At 39.2% G+C, this 25,030-nt stretch overlaps 1 pseudogene; it reads left to right on the plus strand.

Annotated features, from left to right (window-relative positions):
- The first annotated feature begins 14,723 nt into the window (after nucleotides 1–14,723).
- Nucleotides 14,724–16,284, plus strand: LOC118845081 (annotated as a pseudogene).
- Nucleotides 16,285–25,030: the final 8,746 nt, after the last annotated feature.

Consider the following 25,030-nt stretch of genomic DNA (forward strand, 5'->3'; position numbering starts at 1 on the left):
TTCAAACAACTTTACATGCCCAATCGACTTTACAGGATTACTTGGGAATTAGTTAGCTAACTTCCTTACGATTATAGTGACTAGGAAGTAGTAAGAAAATCTTAAGCCTTTTTTGAAAAGAGAAAACCTATGCACAAAATGAGAAGTGTACTGGTAGGCAGAACTTTATCCAAGGCATTATGGACCAGCAGCAGCACTTCCTGATGCAGCAGTAGCATCAACTCCAACAGCTCCAGATGGGAAAGATCTAAAAGGAGGGAGTACAGGCTATTGATACATCAGCCCTATCATGGGGGATTCAATATGGAAAACTCTAGTCTTCTTCAGGGGAGCAGTTACATCCATCAAATGAATTCTTGCTGGAAAATTCCACTGATGGGCTACAGGGTATCACAAGACTGAGTCAGAAAGGCAGAGATAATTACTGGAGAGCCTAAATGGATGTGTTTATGATAGCTGTTGTTGCTCAGTCATGTCTGATTCTTTGTGACCCCATTTGGGGTTGTCTTGGCAAAGATACTGGAGGGATTTCCCATTTCCTTCTCCAGCTCATTTTACAAATGAGGAACTGAGGCAAACAGGGTTAAGTGACTTGCCTACAGCCATACAGCTAGTGAACAGCTGAAGTCAGATTTGAACTCAAGAGGATGAGTCTTCCTGACTACAAACATGGCACTCTATCCACTGTACCATTTAGCTGCCCTATGATAGTATACTAGTGCGGCCAGTATTTAAATACAATGTTCTGAGGTTACGTTATTTGAATGTCCGCAGGTACTTGGTAGATAATTTGGTAATGCAGAGTTTCAATGATTATCTATGTGAAGTTCCTAGCTACCCTTCTACACATGCTAAGGAGTGACTGTGTTAAAAATGGAAAAACCATTTCAGAAGGTCACCATGAGAGGTATGGTATCTGTTGGACACATGGCCCACAACATGTTGGTTCAACTTTACAGAGGGCCTGGGCATGATGTCTTACTATAGACTCAACCATAGCTGCTTAATTGAAAGGAACAGCTATCCCCTTTTCCTCCAACTTCTCAGAAATGGTACCATCTATTAGATAAAGGAGTAATCTATAAGCAGTAAGAGGACACCAATATAAAAGAAAGCGACTGTGAAAGATTCTACAACATCTTTCTTGGTTTGTGTCACTGAAGTCAAATGGAGGCTACCCAAGATCAAAAAGACTACATTTCACAACATCAAGGCAAGTCTGCTGGGAGATGGCCTAGTGGGCACAGCTACCCCTCCTGGAAGGAAAAAGGGTCCAAAGTAGCCTCATACAAGAATAGCACTGGCATAGTTTAGCCAGAGAAGATGAGTCATCTTTTGTTACCAGTTTGAATGGACTGGTCACAAACATGCTGTGCATACTCAGGAGAATAGTGTAGTTTTTTATGGGAAATTAAATCAACTGGCAGCAGGAAATATCAATAGAGTCCAGAGGTGGGGGCAGCCCCAGGCCACAAGATATGAAGCCATATTCTATTCACTGATCCTAAGGTCCTTTCTACTTGGTTATTTAAGACCTCATGCATTAGTGAATGGGAGGACTGAAGATGTAGTGTCCTGCCTTGTGGATTATATTCCAGTTGTACAGAGAGAGACATTTAAAAAGATATCACTTCTGTCTATGCAGAGGTAAGGCCTTTCTAACTTGAATGAAAAGAGCTATTCATATTTAAATTGGTATGAGCTAAATTGGTATGCGCTTAAAGTTCTCTATACAAATTGTGGCTGTAATCAAGAAAGTGGACAGCTACGGCTTTGGTGCATTCCAATCCAGCAAACATCTCTGATACATCAGGATTGATTGGGACCAACTCCAGTCAGTTCAATGTATTAGCAGAATACTGTAGGCTATAAGTTGGAGACTGATATTTAGACACTGTGACAATATATGTGTCCTGTGTGGAAACCTACTGGGAGATAGGAGCTAATGCTCACAAAGTAAGCACTCATTAAATGCTTGTTAACTGACTGATTGATGGATTGGTTTATTGAGACAATAGCAGGAGTTGGAGCTATGCAGTAGAATGCTATATTGGCAACTAATTCCACTAATGGTACCAGGAAGCAATTGGTTCTACCCAAGGCAATTCAATCTTTGGCCATGACAGCAGCACACAATGATTTCGGACACTCGGGTTGAAAAAAGACACCTGAGCTAATAGGAAACACATTTTATCTGCTCAAAATGTCAACAGACATCTGCAAAAAGTATGAGACTTGTGCCTGACTTAAACAAAAAGGCTACCAAATCATGATGCATACTTGGAAATTGTAAACAAGTCACTGGAGCTTTATGGATAGACTTTTTATTTCAGGAAGGAGATAGGAAAAACATAAGCAAAACCCTAGTAGTGACTGACCATTTTACTTGATAGGCATACCAGCCAGAAAGTATACACAGTGATGTGGGACAGATATTTCTCTTTCTATGCCTTCCCTACCAGGATTCTAAATCATTAAACATACCTCCTTGTATAGTTTTATATGTGAGAGGTTCCCCTATTTCTAGCTTTATTGAAAATGTTGTTGCCTTTAATGATTTATTCCTTCCCATCCTCCCCAGTTGGTCTATTTATACATGATAAAAATTCCATAGATGATGAGCTCATCTGTAGAGCTTGAAGCTATTCGGTAGCTCCCCAGGCTAGCTACTACCTCCAACTCCCTTTCTCCACCTACCTCTAGACAGTTTGAAGAAATTCTTATTGGGTGGAGAATACTTTTAGCATTGAGGCCCTTCATCTCATTGATTCAGAAATTCTACCATCAATACCCTAACCCAGTGAGCACAAGACTATTGGGAACTTAGTACCTCTCAACCAAGCAAAGGTCAGGGCCTCTTGGTATAAAAGAAGGGGAGAAGTGTTCACGTCTTCCCTCACCAATTTTTGAGCTATAGACTATCCACCAATTATCTTATAGTTGCTGCCATCTTAATAGTTGCACAGATCAACTACACTAAAATTAAGACAGTTATAGTCACGCCACACTGCAGCTTGACTAAATTATAGTTCATTCCCATGTAAAGGAATGGACAAAGGCTAACATCTACTTGGATAGTTTAAGCAGCATCATGATCTGAGACTGGGGAATGACGCAGATGACTTCAGAAAGTCCTTTTGACCTGATGATTCCAAGAGTTTTTTTGTTGTTGCTGCTGTTGTTAGCAATGTATTTTATAGGAATCATCCAACCTATTTGGCACGAGAAACAGGTTATTGACCACCAGCTCTTCATACCCTATTCTCAACTTTCACCAGAAATGGGACTGACAGAAAGATGCTTGTTTTCTTAAACTGTCTGATATAGCATGCTGTTTTTGGAACTGACAACTCTAACTGTAGGAGAGGGAACGTGGTATCTAAGAACAGCCTTAGAGTCAGAAAAACCCGAGTTCAAGGTCTAACTCTGACACATACTAGTCTTATGACCGAGGCAAGCCACTTAATTTTAATTCTCCAAGGCTATAAATTGCAGAGTAGTTTTGGGTCTGCACCAATGGCGGGGTTGGGGGGGGGCGGAGTTTGTTTACCAGGAGGCAAATAGACCAATGAAATCACAGGTTTAGATGATGCCCCCTCCCTTCAAAAAAAATACCTGATTGTTGAAATTCTTCAAAGGCAGTTTCCCTCAGGATCAGCAAGGAGCTGGCTATTCCCAGCCTTCTTATTAGCAAAAATTTGCCTTTTCTAGCCCAATCCAAATTCACTACACTGCTTCCAAGCCATCTTCATGCCATACCGACTTGATTTACCCTACTTTCATATGCCCACCTTTTAGCTTTCCAACTCTAGCTCTGGGAGCAGTAATCAAAACACTACCATTCCTGCAAAGGACAGGTTAACAAACCATGACTCAGTTCACCATCCTTGTGACTTCCTTGTTCAAAACAGTTCTCCTTAGACACTGCTCCCCATGTGTCTTGTCTTCCCCTATAATAATGTAAACTTCTTGAGGAAAAGGACTGTCTTACTTGTATTTGTTTCCCCAGTTCTTAGTATAGTTCCTGGAACATAGGAAGTGCCTAATAAATGCCTTTTCATTCATTCATACCCATTTTTGCTTCTCTGACCTCAGTTTTCTCATCTGTAAAATGTGAGTAATACTGTACTACTTACTTCGTAGAGGTTGTTGGGAGGAAAGTGTTTTATAAATCTTAACACACTCTAAAAATGTGAATTAGTAGTATTATCAGATAACCACTTACATACTAGATGGGGTACAGAATACACACAGCATCATACCTGACCTTGAGAAATTATACAATCAATATCAGAACATAAAATGCCAGGTGATGTCAGAAAGACACTCCATTCAACGTCTATGTTTCTGAGAAAGGCACCAAGGAGCAGTTTGTTGAAGATCATAGTTCCCTCTATGACATACGACTTGAAAAATGTTGGGGACATCTAACAAACCTCCCTGGCTTTGTTTTAGAGCCTGTTATGAATATATCATCCAGGAATGTATCCCAGGAAAGGGATTTTGATATTTTCAACCAGCACAAACTCTTAAAATCACAAGTTCCCTGAGCCTATATCTACTGAGCGAAATGACACATCTAAAAAGATAATATACAATTCTACTCTCCCTTTCCTTTCCATCTATTCTGTCCCTTTTAGTTTGGGGGCAGGGAGTGGAAGGGGTCCTCAATCACTTCTTGGAACTTGGTATGTTGGATTTCCAGCTCCACCTTAGACTCTAAAGGCCTAAACTTGAACCCTTACACTGCTCCTTAATATTTGTGTGACCTTGAATATGGTGTAGTGAAAAGAACATTGAACTAATAATAACTTAGCCTACATGCAAATCTCAACTCCTCCATTTACTAGCTTTATGACTATAGGTCAATCAGTCAGTTCACAATCATTTATTAAGCATTAACTACATTCTGTTCTTTATGCTAAGCACTGGGGATACAAAGAAAGGCAAAAAAATATGGTCTTTTCTCACAAGGAGTTCACATTTTAATGGGAGAGACAATATGTAAGCAGCTATATATAGAAAAGACATATAGGGCAAATGGGAGGTAATTTCTCATATTAGAAGAAAGGCAGAGGGAAGGTACCAGTGGGGAGGTGTGGAGGGAATAGAATAACCTAAAAAGACTTCTTGAAAAAGGTAGGATTTGAACTTGGTCTTGTAGGAAGCCAGGAGGTGAAGGTGAGGAGGGGGTGTATTCCAGGCCTTGGAGACATTGAGTACAATTTCCTTAAGCCCCTGGTCCCCACTTTTCTCATCTGTGAATCCCAGCACTTAGCATAGTGCCGGGCACATAGCAGACAAATTGACTGACTGACCGTAAAGTGAGGGATGGGACTAGATGATTTTAAAGGTCTCTTTCAACTCTAAAATTTCACAGTATCCGCAATTTCTAAGGGATTGCTTCTTGATCTCAGACTGTCTCCCAGGACCTTCTGCACAAGCCCATGTTCACACCTGTCTATAGCTTGCATGATTTTATAAAATGTGGTCATACTATTTCAAGCTTTGTCTGTTTGGACAAAGAAAGAAATGTATATAAAGGTAAGACACTGTAACTACTGAGTGCCTCTCGTTCCCCATTGTGTTTGTATTTTAGAATTGGCTGAGATTAGCCAGTTAAAAGCACAACTCCCATTCCCTACCCCCTCCCCAATTTCTCCAATTACTTCTTACTTTTAGTGTCATCCCCTCAAAAATGCCCTGGCTGCAGAAATCCACCAGCCACTTTCTCACCCCCTCCCTCCCCTCTTCGTAGTTGTTCCAGCCTCCTGGCAAAATATACCAGATGCAAAGAGAGTATTAAGTAGGCACACACCCAAGCTGCTGTTATCTGACTCTAAGCTGCCAAGCCCCCTCAGCATCTCGAATGTTAAGGCATCAGGCTCCTTTGAGGGCCGCCAGCATCTCATTTCTGGTCTATAAAAGGCAACTGATAATTCCAAGTCTCGTACATCTCAGCTCAAGTGGAGCCAGGCAGGATTCTGGGCCTGCTGTCCTTTCCCAGCTCACTCTCCCTACTGCACACCCAGGCAGAAGTTTCATTTACAAGCCAGGGATGAGTCATTATTTTTTCATTTATTACCATAGATTATTACAGACTCCCAATAGCCTGGCTGCTGCCTCCTGGAAATTCTTGTTTCTAAAGCATCTTATCTCATCAAAGAATACCAATGGAATAGAGAAACAAGCCTGCATTCTTAACACTGAGTCATCTGCGTGTTCAATTCAGTTCAACAAACATAGTGAGCCTCTGCTCTGACAAACCCTGTGGAGGGGAGAGTTGAAAAAAAAAGATGACACATCTGAACTCTCACAGAATTTATAGTCTAGTAAGGAATATAAGTACTGTTACATAATGGGGAGAAAATTAAGGGTGAACGGGAAGTACAGACTAAATATTGCCAGAGGGCTAAGAGGGTCTAATGATAAAATTCAATGGGCACAAATGTAATATAAGTCAACAGAGATAAATGTAAAGTTCTATACTTGGGTTTAAGGAATCAATTTCATATATATTATGTGAGTGTGAGTGTGTGTGTGTGTGTGTGTGATATGAAAGCATGATTAGACAACAACTCCAGTGAAAAAATTCTGGGATTTTTTGTAGACTCTAAGGTGATTATGGGGCAGCTCGGTGATACGGCGGATAGAGTAGCAACCCAGCAGCCAGGAAGACTCATCTTTCAGAGTTCAAATCTGGCCTCAGACACTTAGTAGCTGAATGACCCTGGGCAAGTCACTTAATCCTGTTTGCCTCAATTTCCTCATCTGTAAAATGAACTGGAGAAGGAAATGGCAAACCACACTAGTATCTCTGACAAGAAAACCCCAAATGGAGTCACAAAGAGTCCGACCCAACTGACAAATGACTGGAAACATGATTATGAATCAATAGGGTGTAATAGCCGGCAAAAACCAAATCTTTTCAGATTGTATCCAGAATACAGAGGGTCCTGAGTTACTCTGCCCAGGTCAGACCACATCCATAATGTTCTTCAGTAATATCCCGCATCTGAGGAATGACATTGACAAATGAGAGTACATCCAAATAAGGACAACCAGGATGGTTAGGTGGTGATAACTATAGCATAGAAGACTGGTTAAAGAAGCAAGGGATTTTAACTTAGAGAAAAGAAGACTTAGGAGTGATATGATATCTGTCTGGCTCTGTGGCTAACCAGGTACCACTAGGTTAGGCCATAGGGGCTGGTCATCTTCACCAAACCCTCTCCTTTTACTGTCTCTTGTGATCTGCCCTGGGTTCATGGCTCTGGGGTTGTCTGAGTTTTCAATAGAGGAACTAAGCTCCCTATCTCAGCTCTCTAAAGAACAATTCTCTTTGGGCCTCTAGACTAAAGGGATACCCAGAGTACCAACCTGAATCAGTTATAAAACAGGTCATTTTATTTTCCTGCATAGAAAGGGAAATATTGAGCAATAAAGAGTCATAGAGTGTTTACAATCAGTGAAAAAGCTAGCATTCATGTCTTACTGCAATATTTATAAGGGGGCTGCTCATTATCTAGTTTACATTTCACCTGCACTGAATCAAGTCAAGTCAACAAGCCTTTATTAAGAGCTTACTAGTTGAAGGGAACTGTATTAAATATTGGAATTATAAATACAAGTAAAAAGAAAGACAGATCTTACCCTCAGGGAGATACTAGAAGGTAGATAAGAGAAGAAGGAAAGGAAGTTTAAAAGAGAGAGGGAAGAAGTGGTAGGGAGAAGGTACTGTTGAGAGGTGCATATTGGAAAAATTCCAGAGAAGCAGGAGTCTGGACAGAGACGAAGATTGGCTGGCCTGGGCACCATGCTTAAAATGGAGGTTCTGGAAGGAATCAACCAACCAGAGGAAGGGGCTGTAGGGGCAGAGTGAACTGCCAAGCTAAGAAGATTGCTGTAGTATGGAGTGGAGGGGAAGTCTGGAAGGTCAGGGATGGAGCCCTGAGAGAGAGCCCAATGAATACTAAGAGAAGTCTTTCGTTCCCCACAGTCTTTCTCTGGGAAACTCCTTCTCTCTTAGTTGGTTTGCCTTTGCCACTAATTCCATTACAACTGCTCTAATAGATGATACCACATTTTTAAAGTGTCCAAGGAGAGAAGACAACAATCGCTTATTGAAATCCTACTAGGCCCTGTACCAAAGGAGAGATACCAAATCTGAGATGGTCATAAACACACACTTGCCTAAGAAGTCAAGAATTAATGGTTTGGGGTCTGGTGGGGGAAAGGGCATCCTCCCATTGACCCTCCCTCAAGAGAGGCAAAGGAAAGAGGAGGGGGAGTATGTGGAGGCTTGGTTTCAGGAAAGATGAGGCAAAAATCTCACCTATCAGAGCCCAGGATAGTTCCAGGGACATAATCCAAGTTTCCCATGTGGGAGGGATGAGAGGGATGACAATGGTTGGGATGAAGGAAGAGTCTAAGGTCAAGAGAAGTGAAATAGAAAAGTAGTAAGTGGCAGAGCCAGGACTTGAACCCAAACCTTTGATTTCAAAGCCTGGTGTCTTCTGTGGTACTGTGATGAATAAGGAGACTCAACCACTTATGACCCTGGGCAAGTCATCTAACTTTTCTTAGGACTCAGCTTCCTAATATGTAAAATGGGTATAATAATACATTCCCTCACTGAAACAAGAATTAAAATAAGTGAAAATGCTTCATAAATTACCAAGCAAACTATTTCCTACTATTGTAGCCAAAGAATGACTCAGGTTCTCCTCTGCCTCACCTTACCTTCTACAGCTCTGAGGATTCCATTCTCATTCTTAACAGGGTTTGGCTCAGATTTTTAGGACATGATGCTTGCAAAGTCCTATGGGTCCCTTAGCTTCATTCTATTATATCAACCTGGGACAGCTAGGTGATACAGCAGTGCTTAGAAACAGAAAAACCTGAGTTCAAATCCAGTCTCAGATACTTCCTAGCTGGGTGACCTGGAGCAAGTCACTTAACTCTGTTTGCCTCAGTTTCCTCATCTGAAAAATGTCTTTGCCAAGAAAACCCCAAATGAGATCGTAAAGAATTGGAAACAATTGAAATGACTTAACATCATTATATCAAACTTAAATGTCCAGCTAGAACCTTACTGATATGGGTCATAAGGGGGACTAAGTAAGAAGCAGTACAAACTCAGTCCCATTACTGGAGAAAATGCCTCAAACAGTGAATTTGGGTCCTTTCTTCCTCTTTCCCAGTTATACCCTAAGAGAGCTTTTAAAACTAATTTTATAATTCAAGCCTGTTTTGGAAAGAATGATTTATATTTCTTTTTTTCTTTTTATATGGGAGGGAGGAAGGAGAGAGAAAAATAGCTTTTTGTTAACTGAGAAAAAACACAATTTACTTAAAAACTTAAAAGAATGATGAATGGAATTGTGGGTGAATCATGGAATTATTTTGAGCCTTCACTTGCTACAGGGAGATTTATTAAGGAAAAAAAGATTTTAATTTACCAGAAGAAAGTATGGTATAGTTGAAGAATAGGACTTGGCATCAGAAAGCCTGGACTGGCTTCTGAGTTCTGCCAATCACTAGCTGAGTGACCTTGGGCATAACATGCAACTTCTCTTAAGTGTTCTCATCCGTGAAATGGGAATAGTAACACCTGTACTGTCTCTTGGGCTGCTGTAATGGAAGCATCTTGTAACAGAAGAGCTCTTTGTGAGCATGAGTTACTCCATTATTTGTGTGTAAGTGATGGGATGATTTTGGATGTCTCTATTACAGGAAAATTTATTGAGACAAAAAGAAGACATTGGTTCAGACTTCCCCTAATGCCTTTTAAAAAGAGATATGGGACATCCAAAATATTCCTCTAAAGCCCTTCTAAGTTCTAAGAAGGCAAGCAAAATTAGTATTAATTAAATGTTTAACGTTAGTTATTGCAAAGCCAAATTTATGATATAGTAAAGTAGCATTTTTATGTACTGTATGTATACTTTATAATACATCAGGGTCCTTTCTATAGTCAATGAGTAAGATAAGTTTAAACCCATTTCATAGTAGTTTTAAAATGAAGAGAATTGAGATATAATGTAGCTTAAAGAGTATTATCGAATGGGAAGTCAAGAGACCTTGTTTAAAATCCTGGCTCTGCCACTGTGTGACCTTAGGTAAGTTACTTAACTTCTTTCAGCCTCAATTTCCCCTCCTGTGAAATGTACAAGTTGGACTAAATTATCTCCAATTCTCCAATCCCCTTCCAATTCTTTTATTCTATGGCTTTTTTAATCCCTTTTATTTCTTTTTTATAAAGAGCTATCATTTGTTGTTTCTTTGTTTTTACAACATATTGTTGATCAGATCTCTCATTTAATGCCAAACCCTTGGTTAGGAATGTTCTTCTCAATTATAATATCATTCCTATAAGAGGACACTATCACTCACCTTTACAAGCATCCACTTTATAATATAGTTTCTAGGATTCCAATGGGGGCAAAAGTCAAGCAATCAATAATCATTTATTAAGTGTTTAGTATGTACTAAGCATTGTGCTAAACAGTGGGGAGACAAAGAAAAAGCAAAAAACAGTTCCCCCCATCAACAAGTTTACATTTTGATGGGGGAGAGGCAACATGTCCATAAAGGCAGGGTAGATGCAAGGCTACATTAGAAGGGAAGACACTGGCTTGTGGGGGCGCTGCCTACAGAAGGTAGCATTTGAGCTGAGTCTTAAAGGAATTTAAAAGATGGAGGTGAGGAGAGAGAGCATTCCAGGCATGGGGGACAGTGAGGACAAAGCCACAGAGATGGGAGATGTAGGTGAAGGCCAGCCAGGAGGCCAGTATGGCTTGACCAGAGAGTACATGAAGGGGAATAATAATAACACCAATAACAATAGCTAGTATTTATATAGCGCTTTAAGGTTTGCAAAGCATTTTATAAACATTTTCTCAATATAGCCTCACGATATCCCCGGAAGCAGGAACTACTATTATCTCCATTTTACGGATGAAGAAACTGAGGCACAGAAAGGTTAAGTGACTTATCCAAGGTGACATGGATAATAAGAGTCTAAGGCTAGATTTGAACTCTGATATTCCTGACTCCAGGTCAGGGCTCTCCTTACTACCTAGTTGGATAAATATAAGGCATACTGTCTTCTTAAAGACCCTTTTAATCAGGAACAGCTAATGGTGATAATTTTTTCAGGGCATAAAAATTTTCTCATGTGTGTGTGTGTGTGTGTGTGTGTGAGCGCATGAGTGCGCACGTGTATAGAAGAAAGGTTTAATATTGTCAAATGATTAGGATGTTGACAACATTATGAAGTAACATTAATACCCAAGATGAGTGGAAAAAGGACTTTGTTTTAATATAAACTGCTAAAATATGCATATGAAGAAATACAGCTTTCCCACGAGATTTTGGACAGTTTTCAAGAGAAAATGATCTCTTGGTGGTGTAGATTTTAGAAACTGGATCTCTTTGTCAACATGGTAGAGTCATGCCTTGCTTGTGTAGGAATGGTCTAATGTTATAAAGAGACAGAGAAAGATTTTTTTATTTAATATTTTTAAAAAGAAATGTAACTATAAAGAAACATAGTTTGAAGGGCACGAAAAAGATGGGAAAATTAGAGATTTTAGAGCTAAGGCATGATGGATATCTCCAATAATTATGTATGTATATATTCTATAATATATAATTACACATAATTATATATTATATAATATGAGAGAGAGAGAGAATGAAAAGGGAGAGAACGAGCCAGTCAGGAGGCTTTCCTTCAGGCTACTGAACAGACTGAAGCAAGAGAGGAAGAGGGACCTGAAAAAGTTGAAAATATAGCAGGGAGAATGAAAAGCTATGCCTTTGAAACAGTGGCTGTTAGAAGCAGTCAGTTGAGAGAAGGCTTCAGCTTAGTGATTCCTGATTGGTCAGAGGGAGAATTGACTTGACTGGTTAAGAGCTCCAGTAACTGTTATTGTCCTTCAGCACCACCTCCAGTTAGGGAAAAACTTTTCTTAAGTGCTTGTTGCTATCTGTGGTATCCCAATGAGCTGGTTTAGGGTAAAACCAGAAATGTGTTGCTGTGAGCTCCTTTCTTATTGGACAGTAGAATCTGGTACATGAATGACTGACCCAGCTAACCTGTATAGCCTAGAGAGAGCTGGTTTGATTAACTTTGTAGTTCTTTTAGCTTAAAGAGAACTGCTATTCTGCAATAAAGGCAGCGACATAGCACAATGGATAGAGTGCCAGGGCTGGAGTTGGGAGAACCTGAGTTCAGATCCATTCTCAACTAGCTATCTGACCCTGGGCACTTAACCCTGTTTGCCTCATCCTCCTCAGTTGTAAAAATGATCTGGAGAAGGGAACCACTCCAGTACCATTGCTAAGAAAATTCCAAATGGGTCATGAAGAATAAGCATTGGTCAATCTATAAACAACAAATTCTATATTAAGCACTAATGCCCTTTTAAGAGTGATGGTTAATTGAAATAGTTTCTAAAGGCTATATTTGAGTAGCAAGAGGATTTCCTTCTCAGAATGATGTTTTTAAATGCATAAAATAAAATACATAGGATTATAAAATACACAAAATATGTCAGATTATAAAACAAAATACATAGAAGTACTTTAAAAAACCAATAATTTTGAAAGGTAGTTATCAAAAGATATTTTAGAAAAAAAATTTTCATGGACCCCAGGTTAAGAATCCCTGATGTGGATACACATGGTGGAACAGAGCTATCTATGAAGTCAGGAGAGCCCAGAGTTTTAAATCTAGGCTCTAACTATCACTAGCTGTGTGGCTCCATGCAAACCATTTAATCTAGTTGAGCCTTAGTTTCCTTGTCTGTAAAAATTGGGAAAATAACATGGACACTAGCTACCTGAATGCATTAGAGATGCTGTGGGGAAAGGATTTTGTATGCTTTAAAAATACTCGTTGAGTTATTGGCCTTTCCTAAACTCTCAGTTCCTGGGGCTTCCCCCCACCTCCTCAAATTGCCTTCTATTTGCTTCTTGGTTTACATGTTGTATCCCCCAGGAAAAAGTGATCTTTTTTAGTGTGTTATTATTTTTGTGTCTCCAGTGCCCAGCTTGAAACAATAGGCACCTTGAATATAGTAGCTACTTAATAAATGTTTGTTGAATTGAATTAGATGTATCCAAATAAACAGCCCTGTATCCCTATCTTCTCCAGGAAGTCTTTTCCAGCCCCCTTTAACTCCAGCACTCTCCTTTACATAGTTATTTCCAGTTTAACCTGTATATAGTTTGTACATATTTGTTCGCTTGTTTTCTCCCCATTTCAATCTTGAGCTCCCTGAGGGCAGGGACCGTCTTTTGCCTCTTCCTGTATCTCCAGGGCTTAGTAAGTGCTTAGTAAATATATTTGATGACTAATTGACTGACCTTTGTCTTTCAATCAACAAGCATCTGTTATCCACCTAGTACAGCACTGTACTAGGGGCTGGGGATTCAAAGAATAACGAAATAGTCCTCAAGAAGCTCACATTCATTTCAAGGAGTTGACGGTGCTGCCGAATCCGTGACAAAAGAAAAAATGGAAGATGTTACTGGAAGAGCCTGAACTTACCTAAGGCAGGGCTTTGCTCCAAGGTGCCAAATGTTAGAGAGCATTGACACCACCTGGACTCCTTCAGTAGGTACCAACAACTGGGCTTAACATCATGCAAGCCCATAAGATCATAGATTTAGAGCTGGAAGGGACCTTAGAAATCATCCACTCTAGCTTCTTCATTTAACAGATGAGAAAATTGAGGTTCAGAAATGACTTGCCCAAAGTCATGTGGGTAACAAGAGGTAGATCCAATGGTGGCCACTCCAACAGCAGCCCTGTGTTTCCCCAGGAGACCTTTTGTCTCTCCCTTTCCCTTGTTCAACTGAGATTTTCTTTTAAAATGCATTTGAGGAAGTCCATGATATTTGTCTTGGGTATGTTTTACGGTATTCGCCAGGATAGCTGGTTATGGCTCTAGGATGATTTTTTTTTAATTTGGCCTCTATTAGTAACAATCCCCCAAATACTTCAAAATGATGGTTGATTTGCAGCTCTCCCCCCTTCCCATCCTCATGCACCCTCCCCCCCCTTCAACCCCGGGATTCCGGTGGGGGTTGGGGGAGAGGGCAAAAGGCTGAGGAGAGAGTGGGGAGGTGACCAGGAAAGGGGGTCTAACTAGTGGAGCCGGGAGCTCCAGGCTCTGTCGGGAGGAAGCAGGAAGGTGCCCCGGCGGTCACTAAAGTCGTGATGGGCTTGACCACCAAACTCACCGCCCCCTTGCAGTGTGGCTCAGATCTGTCCTTCGGAGGCACAAGTGCCCAGAGGAGGCTGCCCCAGCTCCCCGGGACCCCCGGGGGGGCTTCTTATTGAGCCAGTGTTTTCCCCAGCGTCTCCTGTCTTCGTGGGACAGCTTTTTGTAGCAGTTTTGATATAGAATCATATATTAATTTTGTGGATCACAGAGAGCCATATAAAAGAGGAAGAAAGAAAATTCAGCTGAACAAACTATCAAAAAATGTGATAATATATGCAGTATTCTACATCCAGGGTCCCTCCTTCATCTTTATAAAGGAATTAGGAGAGGTGCGTTCTCACATCTCTCCTGTTCTGAAAAACTTTAGTTTGACTGTTCAGGAAACATTAATGAAAATTTCAAAACGTACTTCTCATAGCATTCCCATAACGAAGACTGTTTACTGGGAGATGTATGTAGATGTCAGTCGTTTTAGATACATAATCAATGGATAAAGTGGGGAAGATGTGCAACAACTTCAAATACAGGTATCAGAATCGTTCTAACCATGAAGGAGGAAACAACGGTGAAAAAAAATATTGATGTGAACTCCAATAGATGCTTATCAAAGAAAGGAACACTAGCACAGGGGATCTGGCTCCTCAACAACAAAGCAGTCCCTTAAGAGAGAATATTGTCTTACAACTTGAATTAAGACCTTCAAAGAATTCTTCAAGATGAAATCAAAATTGTGCTGCCACTAGAATCCCTCAGATGGTAGAAATAAGCATTGAAAAGGAAAATGACTCGTGTACCACCACCGGAACAAGACTCGCAAGGAGAAACTCCGATTCTCGATCTGCTCCATGGAGTGAGAAGAAGAAACATTCCTGTTCTACAAAGAGACTGAGAAAATGTTTGGTAGGACTCGGAGCAGTCTACAGAGAAGAGACAGCCAATATGGCATGGGCAGTTGGAGAGTCTAGAGTCTCTAGCAGGCTGGTGCCCGGAGTCCATCTCTGAAGCAGAGGCTGCAGGACACTGTTGGGTTATGCTTTCCCAGGAGAACTTATAATAAACAAGTGAAATCCCTCTTTTCAAATAAACAAAAAATACACCTTTCTGAATTAATGCTTGAAAAAATGTCCTTTTTTTGTTGGATCAGATCTAGCCCAGAAGTGGCATTTGATTAGGCAGCACAGGGATCCTGTGAGCTCACGTTCAATCTTCTTTGATATTTGATAAACCTTCGGTTTGTACTTAAAAATGAAGATCGGCCTCTGGAGAGAAGACAGCTTAGTGTTGAAGAAGGTGTGGACCGCCTCCTCCCAATGCACTAATACATATATTTGAGGCCTCTGCACAAGTGGCCCTTATATAAGCTGAAACCAAAGTTAGCCCCGGGAATGACTGACATGACTGGAGAAAATGCTGCCACTTCTCAAGTTGCTGTGACATGGAAGAGGACACTACTACCCTCTGCCTGCAGGCCTGGCAGCAGAAGTAGCACCAGGGCTCTGAAGACAGCCACACCCATAATCACACTGACTGCCAGGGAGGATGGAAAGTTCACATGCAGATAGACTACATTCACTGCCAAGTGCCTGATCTGCTTCAAATCTCTGGCAATCTGGGAATCCATGCTACAGGAGAGTGATGGACCCTTATGAAACCTAGGTTCTCCTCCAAGGGAAGCCCAAAGGCACTTTCTCAGTCAGGGCCTCTGCACAAGAGAACTGCCTCTTCCCAGTGACCTGTGTGGTTACAACCGATTTCCCATTGAGCAATGGAACCGCAATTTTAGCTTTGATGCCCCCTCCACTGTAACAGGGCTTCCAGAACATTATGCAGATCCAAGTTCTTGCATGTTTTTTGAACTGTTGCTTACCATATCAATAAATAGGACTTTTCCTATCAGCCTACAGTACACTTGCCTGCAGGTGCACTACATAAGCTAGGACCATCAGTCCTTTATGATCAATGTTATAAGACTTTTTAAAGGAGTATCACCTATAAACAAAAAGTTAAGGTGTGCTGATTAGAATGAAAACCAACAAGGGCAAAGTAAATTCCATTCGGTCCCGCAAAAAGGCTTTTATTAGATTTGCCTTTACGTGCATCAAACAGTATACTGATAGTAAGCCCATGTACAGTGGTAGATTTTTTGCAATATGGTACTCAATCTTAGTTTTAGTATCTGTCGGATGCTATCTGTTGTTACTTATACAAATAACTGCAGTGCCTGAAATAATTAGTAGAGGGCAAAGATGTACATGTTGAATAAGGCCTATCCGTACATAAACACACATTTGCTGATTTTTCTAAATGTTTGGTTTTTAATAGTTGTGGTAATAGGATGAAGCAATTTGGGGGCATTCATTATGATATTCTATTTTTTACTGAAGAACAAATGATTAATATTGGGTGAGCATTTCAACAGTGTGACTAATATTTGAAATGAGTATTTTTTCTAAGAATTTTTTTCTATAATCTTACAAAAGTTGTAACATTTGTAGTTCCTCTAAATCAAGGTTCTCAAGTCCAGGAAGTCAGATGGCTTACCTTGCCTGCTGCCTTTTAGAGGATGAAAAGCTATGGCCACAAGGGCACCGTGCAGTTCACTTTACAGTGTTCTTATTGTTTGGAATCTCCCTTTCTCCTTTACAAAGAATCCCAATCCCAGTTTTTCTAAAGAATAGATCTCAAAACTTTAGATTCATGTGTAATCAATAGTAGAATTTTATTTGAAGACCATAAGTAGAAGAGAGGACATTTTTGATTGGTGCTTTAACTTGAACAGTTATTTGGAATAGCTGCTGACCACTTAGTACTGCATGCAAATTTTTAAATACTGACGGGCAATCTAAACTTTGATTCATGGAAACTGGATCATTTCTCATGCCCATAATCATCTTTTGAACCATGGAAAAATAAGAAGCAAAGTGTATAGAAGAAGTCTAGGTTGTATGGTTTGTTCTTCATTGTCAAAGAGGACCATGACATCAGGAAAATGATTACGTGACTTGCAAGTAAATTGGATTTAAGTAAGGCAGGGCTGTGCAAAGTCACCAGCCTCATTTTCTCCTCTAGATACAGATCAGGATGACTGAAGATGGCCCAGGATTTAGTGGAAGACCTTGGCCTTTTTAAGCAAAAGTCTTTTCCAAGTTCTCACTTTGAGTGAGGCAATGCCCATTCGGTTATTAGGGCTCTTTAAGAATGATCCAAGAGATGGCCCCTTTAATGAAAAAAAAATCAAACTAGGAGGGGAAGACCCTCAGGGTTTAATAACTAGAGTGGTTACTGAAGGTGAGCTGTGTTACATCATTTGGAATGGCAGTATTTATCTCTTTTGGTGTAGAATATGAGTCACTGATTATAGTTTGAAGCATTCCAATGAGTTAATTTTTAATGTAAAATCTGAAAGTTAATTACAGGTGTACAAGGTACTGTACAACCATAATATCTATAAATAATTACATTAGCACCTTTTTGTCACTTAGAATAGTATGTGATACTACGTGAGTGAGGCATTTTGGAAGTAATATCGAGTTCTAATGTTTGTTTCTTAGCTTCTGACTGAATGAACAGTTCTGTTCTAGACGTTTTGCACTAAAAGAGTTGACTCTCCACACTTGTGTTTTTTATTAAGGTGCTTCCATACCAATGGGGAGAGCTCCTTAGTTTCTTTGCCTACTGTTACAGAATGTTATTTTACACCCCTCTGGCAACTGCCAAGGCTACAAATACAAGAAAAGTTCTATTTGTATGCAACACTAACCCTTTTATTGTGTATGTAGGTTCCTGCTTGTTGTGCCTTGTTATGACTGCTTCTCTGTGCTAATAAAGTATGTTTGGTATTCTCTTTGTATGTCTGCTGTTTTATACATTTGCAAAAATTTATCTCATAGCAAATTGAATTGTTTGTGGTTTTTAATGAGACTGCTAACTACCATAGCTAATACAGAAATACTATGCAGTTAATATTAGCTTATCAGAGGAAAGTAATTCTCTGATCTTCATATCACACATACTTTCTCAACCAACCATGATCACATATGATGTTGAATGATGTCTATAGTTACTGCAAATTATGGACTGTGCAGTTGAGTTTTTACAAGATAAAGGATTAACAGAGAAAATTTTGGCTGAACCTCTTATTAATTCCTCTGCCGATTACAGGTAAAAGGCTCAAACTATTAATGTTGTATCTTTTTTTGGAAAATGAATATCAATATTTCCACATTGCACCAGAAGTGGTGGTAGAATGAAGTTTTATTATGAACTAATAATATTAAGGATGAATCATTTATTGGTTTGGGGACCATATTAATTGATACTAAATGCCCAAAATACAGAACTTTTACTAAAGTCTCATCCATTTTAAAGCAAAATGGGGAATGAAGGGACTTTTGTAATACCTACTGCATCTAATAGTGGTCCCCAAGTGATATATAACAAAGTGTTTGAGAACTTCATCCAAACCTACTTTAAAACGTTATGTACAATTAAGTTGTTATTGCATAATTTTATCACCTAACTGTTGGGTCCATTTTCTTGGGTTCATGATGTACCTGGAAATTAAATTAAGCCTCTTTTGTAAGTCCACAATAATAATTGAAAGACCTATATGCAAGTAAGATCATATTATACAGGGGTAACGTAAAACTCTAAGAAAGAATTTAAGGTATGTTTTTATATGCTTGTAGCAAACTGCTATTCTAGTTATGTTGCTTTGTAGTAGTTCTCAAGTTTTTAAGTGTTAAGGAATTTCATATCTTAAATGGAAATTGTTTTTAAAAATGTAAATATTTGAGTTTATGTAAACATGTATGTCTGCTAATGTCACCTATGTTTAAGGTTTTATGTATAACTATTAATATGCAACTTTTTGTTTAAAAAATTCTCCTAGAAAAACCCTAGAAAGCATAGGAATAAATGGAGTCTTCCTTAAAATTATAAGTAGCATCTACCTAAAACCATCAGCAAGCATTATATGTAGTGGGGATAAGCTAGATCCATTCCCAATAAGATCAGAGGTGAAACAAGGATGTCTATTATCACCCCTATTATTCAATTTGGTATTAGAAATGTTAGCTTTAGCAATAAAAGAAGAAAAAGAAATGGAAGGAATTAGAATAGGCAAAGAAGAAACTAAGTTATCACTCTTTGCAGATGATATGATGATTTACTTAGAGAATCCTAGAGAATCAAGTAAAAAACTACTGGAAATAATAAAAACTTTAGCAAAGTTGCAGGATATAAAATAAACCCATATAAATCCTCTGCATTCCTATATTTTAGTAACAAAGCCCAACAGCAAGAGATAGAAAGAGAAATTCTATTTAAACTTACTGTAGGTGCTATAAAGTATTTGGGAGTCTACCTGCCAAGACAAAACCGGGGCCTATATGAACATAATTATGAAACACAAATAAGTCAGATCTAAATAAATGGAAAAAACATCAGGTGCTCATGGTTAGGCCAGGATAATATAAGAAAAATGACAATTTTACCTAAATTAATTTACTTATTCAGTGCCATACCAATTGAGCTACCAAAAATTATTTTACAGAGCTGGATAAAATAATAACAAAATTCATCTGGAAGAACAAAAGGTCCAGAATATCAAGAGAATTAATGAAAAGAAATGCTAGGGAAGGCGGCCTAGCCATATCAGATATTAAACTGTACTATAAAGCAGCAGTCACCAAAACTACTTGGTACTCACTAAGAAACAGAGTGGTGGATCAGTGGAATAGGTTAGGTATGCAAAATGCAGTAGTAAACAACTATAGCAATCTACCCTTTGATAAACCCAAAGAATCTAGTTTCTGGCCTAAGAACTCACTATTTCACAAAAATTGCTGGGAAAATTGGAAAATGGTATGGGAGAAACTGGGCATAGACCAATATCTTACACTGTATACCAAATAGAGTCAAAATGGGTTCATGATTTAGGAATAAAGGCTGATACTATAAGCAATTTGGGAGAGCAAGGAATAGTTTATCTGTCAGATTTATGGGAAAGGGAAGAATTCATGACCTAACAAGAGATAGAGAGCATTACAAAATGCAAAATGGATAATTTTGATTATATTAAATTGAAAAGTTTTGTGTAAACAAAGCCAATGCGACAAAGATTAGGAGGACAAAATTGGGAGAAAATTTTTACAATCAGTGTCTCTGATAAAGGTTTCATATCTAAAATATACAGGGAACTGAGCCAAATTTATAGGAATACAAATCATTCCACAATGGAGAAATGGTCAAAAGATATGAACAGGCAGTTTTCAGAGGAAGAAATTAGAGATATCTATAGGCATATGGAAAAAATGCTCTAAATCACTATTGATTAGAGAAATGCAAATCAAAACAACTGTTAGGTACCACATCTCTCCTGTCATATTGACTAACATGACAAAACAGGAAAATGATAAATGCTGGAGAGGATGTGGGAAAATTGGAACACTGTTACATTATTGGTGGAGTTGTGAACTGATCCAGACATTCTAGAGAGCAATTTGGAACTATGGCCAAAGGGCTATAAAAATGTGCGTACTGGGGGACGGGGCCAAGATGGCAGATGGAAAGCAGGGACTAGCATGAGCTCCCCGCCAAGTCTCTCCAAAAACCTATTAAAAATGGTTCTGAACCAATTCTAGAACTGCAGAACCCACAAAACAGCAGAGAGAAGCAGGGCTCCAGCCCAGGACAGCCTGGATGGTCTCTGGGTGAGGTCTATCCTGCATGGAGCTGGGAGCAGAGCAGAGCAGAGTGGAGCAGAGCCCAGTGTGGGCAGCATGGACCAACCATACCAGGAGCCAGGCGGAACGTGCCCTAGCACCCTGAATCAGTGAGCTGCAGCAGTTACCAGATTTCTCAACCCCAAAACACCAAAGACAAAAGAGAAGGTTAGTGGGAAAAGCTGCGGGAGTAGAAGGAGCTCGTGGTTCAGCAACTGTCCCAGGGGCAGCAGAGGTGGGGTAGCTACAGAACTAGAGCTGCAGTTGCTTCCGGCCCCAGGCCCACCTGGTGGGAGGAATTAAGTGGCGAATCAGAGCAGGAGTGAAGAGCCTGCTGAAGATCTAAGTCCAGTCCGGGTTGGAGGTTCTTGGGGAAGGAGGAGTGCTGGTGTGGCAGAGCTGGCGCATCCCCCAAGCTTGGAACATAGTTCTCTTAACTCTACAAGCACTCATACCCCACAGGAAAAACTCAAGGGTCAAGTTAGTTGGCTGGGAACATGACCAGGCAGTGAAAACACACCCAGATTCATTCTCAGACTTTGGAATCTTTCTTTGGTGACAAAGAAGACCAAAACATACAGTCTACAGAAGTCAACCAAGTCAAAGAGCCTACAACAAAAGCCTCCAAGAAAAACATGAACTGGGCTCAAGCCATGGAAAAGCTCAAAAAGGATTTGGAAAAGCAAGTTAGAGAAGTAGAGGAAAAATTGGGAAGAGAAATGAGAAGGATGCAAGAAAACCATGAAAAACAAGTCAATGACTTGCTAAAGGAGACCCAAAAAAATACTGAAAAATACACTGAAGAAAACAACACCTTAAAAAACAGACTAACTCAAATGGCAAAAGAGCTCCAAAAAGCCAATGAGGAGAAGAATGCCTTGAAAGGCAGAGTTAGCCAAATGGAAAAGGAGGTCCAAAAGACCACTGAAGAAAATACTACTTTAAAAATTAGATTGGAACAAGTGGAAGCTAGTGACTTGATGAGAAATCAAGATATTATAAAACAGAACCAAAGAAATGAAAAAATGGAAGACAATGTGAAATATCTCATTGGAAAAACCACTGACCTGGAAAAGAGATCCAGGAAAGATAATTTAAAAATTATTGGACTACCTGAAAGCCATGAGCAAAAAAAAGAGCCTAGATATCATCTTTCAAGAAATTATCAAGAGAACTTCCCTGATATTCTAGAGCCACAGGGCAAAATAGAAATTGAAAGAATCCACCGATCGCCTCCTCAAATAGATTCCAAAAAGAAATCTCCTAGGAATATTGTCGCCAAATTCCAGAGCTCCCAGATCAAGGAGAAAATACTGAAAGCAGCCAGAAAGAAATAAATTGAGTATAGTGGAAACACAATCAGAATAACCCAAGATCTAGCAGCTTCTACATTAAGAGATCGAAGGGCTTGGAATACAATATTCTGGAGGTCAATGGAGCTAGGATTAAAACCAAGAGTCACCTACCCAGAAAAACTGAGTATCATGCTCCAAGGCAAAACATTGATTTTCAATAAAATAGAGGACTTTCCAGCTTTCTCAGTGAAAAGACCAGAGGTGAATAGAAAATTTGACTTTCAAACACAAGAATCAAGAGATGCATGAAAAGCTAATCAAGAAAAAGAATAAGAAAAAGAAATTGCAAGGGACTTACTAAAGTTGAACTATTTTGTTTACATTCCTACATGGAAAGATGATGTGTATGATTCATGAGACCTCAGTATTAGGGTAGCTGAAGGGAATATGCATATATATATACACACACACATATATATACATATATATGTGTGTGTGTGTTTATGTATATATATGTATATGTTAGTGTGTATGTATGTATATATATATAGAGAGAGAGAGAGAGAGCTGTCACAGGGTGAGTTGAAGATGAAGGGAAGATATCTAAAAGAAATAAAATCAAATTAAGGGATGAGGGAGGAATATATTGAGAGAGGGAGATAGGGAGAGATAGAATGGGGTAAATTATCTCGCATAAAAGTGGCAAGAAAAAGCAGTTCTGTAGGAAGAGAAGAGAAGGCAGGTGAGGGGGAATGAGTGAATCTTGCTCTCATCAGATTTGACCTGAGGAGGGAATACCATACATACTCAATTGGGTATCTTACCCCACAGGAAAAAAGGAGGAAGAAGATAAAAAAAGGGGGGGATGATAGAAGGGAGGGCAGATGGGGGTGGAGGTAATCTAAAACAAACACTTTCGAAAGGGGACAGGGTCAAGGGAGAAAATTCAATAAAGGGGGATAGGTTAGGAAGGAGCAAAATATAGTTAGTCTTTTACAACGTGAGTATTGTGGGAGGGTTTTACATAATGATACGCATGTTGCCTATGTTGAATGGCTTGACTTCTTGGGGATGGTGGGTGGGAAGGGAAGAGGGGAGAGAATTTGGAACTCAAAGTTTTAAAAACAGATGTTCAAAAACAAAAAAAAAGAGTTTTTGCATCCAACTAGAAAATAAGATACACAGGCAATGAGGCATAGAAATTTATCTTGCCCTACAAGAAAGGAAGGGAAAAGGGGATTGGAGGGGAGTGGGGTGACAGAAGGGAGGGCTGACTGGGGAACAGGGCAACCAGAATATATGCCATCTTAGAGCGGGGGGGAGGGTAGAAATGGGGAGAAAATTTGTAATTCAAACTCTTGTGAAAATCAATGCTGAAAACTAAATATATTAAACAAAAAAAATGAAAAAAAAGCTAAAAAAATGTGTATACCCTTTGACTCAGCAATACCACTTCTTGGGCTGTATCCCAAAGATATCACACAAGTGAAAAAGGGACCCGTATGTACAAAAATATTTATAGCGGTTCTTTTTGTAGTAGCAAAGAATTGGAAATCAAGGGGATGCCCATCAATTGGGGAATGGCTGAACAAGTTGTGGTATATGAAGGTAATGGAATACTATTGTGCTATAAAAAATGGAGAACATACGGACTTCATAATAACCTGGAAAGACCTACATGATACAATGCTGAGTGAGGGGAGCAGAACCAGGAGAACATTGCACACAACCACAGACATATTGCTTCTGTGATGACTAACTTTGATAGACTTGACTCTTCTCAGCAATACAAGGTTCAAAGACAGCTCCAAAGGACTCATTACGGAAAGAGCTATTTATATCCAGAGAAAGAATTATGGAGTCTGAATGCAAATCGAGGCAAACTATTTGGTCTCTCTTTTTTTCCTCTTCTTTTTTGGTTTTGTGTCTTCTTTCTCATGATTCATTCCATTGGTCATAATTCTTCTTTACAACTTGACTACTGTGTAAACAAGTTTAATGTGAAGGTATATGTAGAATATATATCAGATTCCATGCCATGTTGGGGGGAAGGGAGGAGGGGAGGAAGGGGAAGAAAATTTCAAAGTCAAAAACTTATGGAACTGAGTGTTTTAAACTAAAAATAGAAAAAAATCTAAATTTTTTTAATAAAGAAAAAAAATTCTCCTAAAGTCATAACAGAGAAAGAAAATTAAAGACCATTTTCCCTAATGAATATAGATGCAGAAAATTTTAAATGAAATATTAGCAAAAAGATTACAGAAAGTTATCACAAGAATAATACACTCTGATCAGGTAGGTTTTATACCAGGAATGCAGGGCTAGTTCAATATTAGGAAAACTATCAGCATAACTGTTCATATCAACAACAGAACTAACACATATGATATGATTATCTCAATAGATGCAGAAAAAGCTTCTGACAAAAGACAATATCCATTCCTCTTAAAAACAATAGGGATTGCCATACCAGATCTTAAATGCCACACCAGACCTTAAATTGTATTATAAAGCAGCAATCATCAGAACTACTTGATACTGGCTAAGAAGTAGAGTGATGGATCAGTGGGACAGGTTAGGTACACATAACACAGTAGTCAGTGACTATAGTTATCTACTGTTTGATAAACTCAAAGACCCCAGCTTCTGGGATAAGAATTCACTATATGACAAAAACTTCTGGGAAAACTGAAAACAGTATAGCAGAAACTAGGCATAGGCCAACATCTTACACCATATACCAAAATAAAGTCCAAAAGGACACACAATTTAG

The sequence above is a fragment of the Trichosurus vulpecula genome, chromosome 3 (genome assembly GCF_011100635.1).
Source record: "Trichosurus vulpecula isolate mTriVul1 chromosome 3, mTriVul1.pri, whole genome shotgun sequence".
In the NCBI taxonomy this organism is placed as follows: Eukaryota; Metazoa; Chordata; class Mammalia; order Diprotodontia; family Phalangeridae; genus Trichosurus; species Trichosurus vulpecula.